The sequence below is a fragment of the Cynara cardunculus genome (genome assembly GCF_001531365.2).
Source record: "Cynara cardunculus var. scolymus isolate 2C chromosome LG 14, CcrdV1, whole genome shotgun sequence".
In the NCBI taxonomy this organism is placed as follows: Eukaryota; Viridiplantae; Streptophyta; class Magnoliopsida; order Asterales; family Asteraceae; genus Cynara; species Cynara cardunculus.
Window position 1 is genome coordinate 8,804,911 of NC_037541.1, and position 3,975 is coordinate 8,808,885.

The following is a 3,975-nucleotide window of genomic DNA, read 5'->3' on the forward strand; positions in this document are numbered from 1 at the left end:
TGTAATAATGAAATATAGATTGTTGCAAAACGAATGATACATCACAACAGTAATTGAGCTTATAGGTCGTTGAAAGTGTTTAAGTGTCATAATAGAATAATTTATAGGACTTAAGTTTACAGGACCAAACCTTTGTGTGCCATATCTAAAAGTGTTGTAATAATTTTATCTGATGTTTTTGAGCATCTTAATTTTTTTAGGACACTCTTAAGAAGTATTCTTTAAAGACAACTTTTTTATACCACGCTGATCTTGAAAGACATTTTTCAAATAATGTTCTATAAAAGGGGATAATAAGATATTTTGCTTCAAGAATGTCCTAAAGATTTTTAGGACGCTCGAAAGCGTCATATAAACTTATTACAACACTTTTAGTTACGACACACAAACATTTGGTCCTATAAACTTAAGTCATATAATGTAGTTGTTGTTCTCAAAGGGGATTCTACAAGTATAAACAATTTGTAGAAGGGGGTGTTGAATATGACACAAAAATTCACTTTTTTAATTCGTTTATTGATTAATGAAGAATCAATATAGAACTTACATATTGTTGCAGAAACTAGAAAAAGGAAATATCCTAATCTAAACGATCTTAGAATCACTAAGCTTTTCTTGCACAAGAAAGTAAGAACAAGAGAGAAGAAATACTAGAGAAAGAAAAAAGTGTAGCTAAGAAGATGAGATTTTTCAGCTTTTTATATCCACTGCATTAAGTGCACCTCAGAGGGTACAATCCACGTGTCAAGAGATGAGTGGAATGCTTGCCCATGTTATTCAGATATGGCATGCTTTTGGCCGCATATGAACAGTAGTTTCAGGAAGTTGGTAAGCACGTTTGAAGACAGAAAAGTAATATTTATTTGTACCTATGTTTGGTGGAAGCATGTGTTATGTCTTTTTGTGCAAGAGAGTAAGAAAAAAAATCGTGATGTCAAGACTCTGAATAGCTACAGAGTTGGGTCGCTGAGGACTCCTTCAGTTATCCGCTAAGTCTTGGTCAGATTCCACATTTGATGTAGACTGTCATGGTATCACTAAATACCACTTCAGATCATGATTAACCACGTCTCTATCTTCAGCTACGTCTTTGACATCATTGAAGGTTCCTTTGATGTGGTTTTTGTCTTGAAGTTAAACTAAGTTCTAACTATTATAATGCATTTTCAGTCATCACTGAACAGACTCAGTTTGAAGCTGATCGTTGAATCTAAATACAAAAAACAAAACAAAGTATTTTCACTAAGTGTAAGGGTTGTTGGCCCCAGATGGATCTACAGGAGTTTAAAGGTAACAATATGTAGAGGGGGGATGAATACAAACATACAGATTTTTCACTTTTTAAAATCCATTATTGATAAAAGAAGATCAATACAAAATTTACAAATTGTTTGCGAAACAAGACAAGATACATAACTTATCTAAAACAATCTAGGAACACACAAGATACATAAAGCAAGGAAGAAAAGACTTGCTAAAAGAAGAAGCAATAACTTCGCAAGAGAGAGAGCTTAGTTGGTGTTCTTCACTTGAAGTAAACGTAACTTCACAAGGTTAAGAAGTCTGTACTTGTATGTGTCTTTTCTTAGGTATTTGATGATCTTTGATCTCCCTTGAATAGGAGATTCTTCATGGCTATTTATACACATTGCATTAAATGCAATTCAGACAGTACAGGCACGTGGCAAGGTTCTAGAGGTGAGTTTGTCCTTTGTCTTCAGATATACAGGTTTTTGGCCGTATATGCACAGTGGTCTTTCACAAAATAGGTAAGCACGTTTGGAGACAATAGGGTGACTCCGTACAAGTGTTTTACTTTGAGAGGTATGAGTTTGTTCTTTATGTGTAAGAGAATAAGACAAAAACTAATCTTGACTAACAAGATTCATTTGATCGATGACACCGGAATAACTCTAAAGTTTCTTCAGTGTTTGTTGAATCTTGAGTAGACTTCACACATGCTTGTAGACATACTTGTTATCACTGAAATCGCATCAGATCACGAACTGCTTGTCTCTATCTTCAGCTTTATCTTTGATATCACTAAAGGTTCTTGAGGTGTGGGTTTTGTCTTCTTGAAGAATAATTGTCTCTTTGAGAAATACAATACATGTTCAACGATCACTAAATAGACTCAGTGATAATCGCGGAAACTGAATAAAGAGAACTAAGTATTTTTCGTTAGATAAAAAAATCATCATCAAATCACTGAGAGAGATGATCAACAAGGGTCATCATCATCAAATCACTAAGAGAGTTTAGATCAAAAGTAGTCTATAAGGACACTCGAACATTTTTGGAGTTGTATAAATCTGATTTTGTTGTAATGATATGTAAACCAAAGCTAAACAGTTTACTTGAATAGACAATTTTTTTTAACAAAGATATCTCAAAAAAAACTTACTTTGAACACTCTTGAAAGGATGAAGAGCATACGATTCTCTTCTTGCTAGGGAAGTCGATTTTGGTTAGGAGAATTCCTGAATTTTGTAAGTTCATGAAACATATATTGAAGGATCGCTCTCTACTTTTTATAGAACCTCATGGATTTAATGTGTGTCATCTTTTGACACTTGTCACTATGGGATAAAGGGTCCATAGTTGACCTAAACACAACTATGATGTCCTCTTCGGAGTATTCTAAGAAGTAAACATATTATTGTACCATTGAATCGTGAAAGTAGGTAGGGATAGAAAAACTTTTCTGGCATACCACATAATGCCTCTGTCAAAAGGACAAGGGTAGGTGAAAGTTAGGTGAACAGAAACTTGTTTGATAAGTATTTCAAATCGGCTTGCTTGAGATTCATTCAACTCAATCAGATAGATGATTTGAGATCCGCTTTAGAGTCCTTATATCTTCAATAGATGAGCTCAAGTGCTCGGTATCTTACAATTACAAAAAGAACCTATTCTACCGTGTTACCAGATCGTTGTTATCATCAAATCCAATAGTTGAGACCAACATTATGTAAATCACCTATGGTAATAGTCTCGGGGGGAAATGGATTAAAATAAAGGGTCTGAACCACACTAAATACTCGTGTCAACTCTTTTGACTCAAACTCTCTATTTTCTTCACTTGTAGTTGAATTGCATTTGTATGTAAAATTCAACAAAAATCGTAAACTGCGGTAAAATCCCATTCATCCCTCTAAGCTTTCACATAATTTAGAAAATTAGATCATGTGATCTTGTAATGATGATGAATGTGTTTAGATGGATGCTAAAAGTAAGAGTTTTCTTGTGTTCCACGATATTAATCCGTAGTTATATTATATGTAAGTATAAAGTTATATGGTTTACAATAAAGGGGTTGATTTGAATCTATACATTGATGTCTAAGCTCATTTACCAAAAATCTTGGGTCATATTTTGTATTTTTTTTTTTTATGTAGAAATGGTAGTTTTGTCTAATCCATGAAGAGGATAATTATTATTTTTTATTTATTTATTTTCTATATAATATTATCCTGATTTACAAGGATTTATTTTGTTTATTGTACTTGTAACCCTTTTGGTAATGATTGGATGAATACCTTCTTTTTCAACACAACCGTTAATTTTATGTTTTTTAAAGGATTTTTCATTCCTCATTTTCTATATATGCAAGGGCAAGGGCAATGGACAATGATGAAACCATATCAATATTTAAATGCATCATATTCATCAGTTTTTAACGATGGTGACACCATATTCAATGACCATATCCAGTAATTAGATGTGGTGCATCAGGTACATGAAACTAAATTCAGAAATCCATCATGTCCATGAAACCATATTAACAATGATGAAACCGTATTCAGTAATCAAATGTTTCATATTCATCAGTTTTTTAGTCAGGTTCAGAAGGGAAAAGTTCAAAAAAACTCAATGGACTTTACTGTTTGGAACGATTAAACCCTTGGACAATTTTTTGGAACAAATAAACCCTTGGACTTTCTAAAATCTGTTAAATAACCCAATGGACTTTAC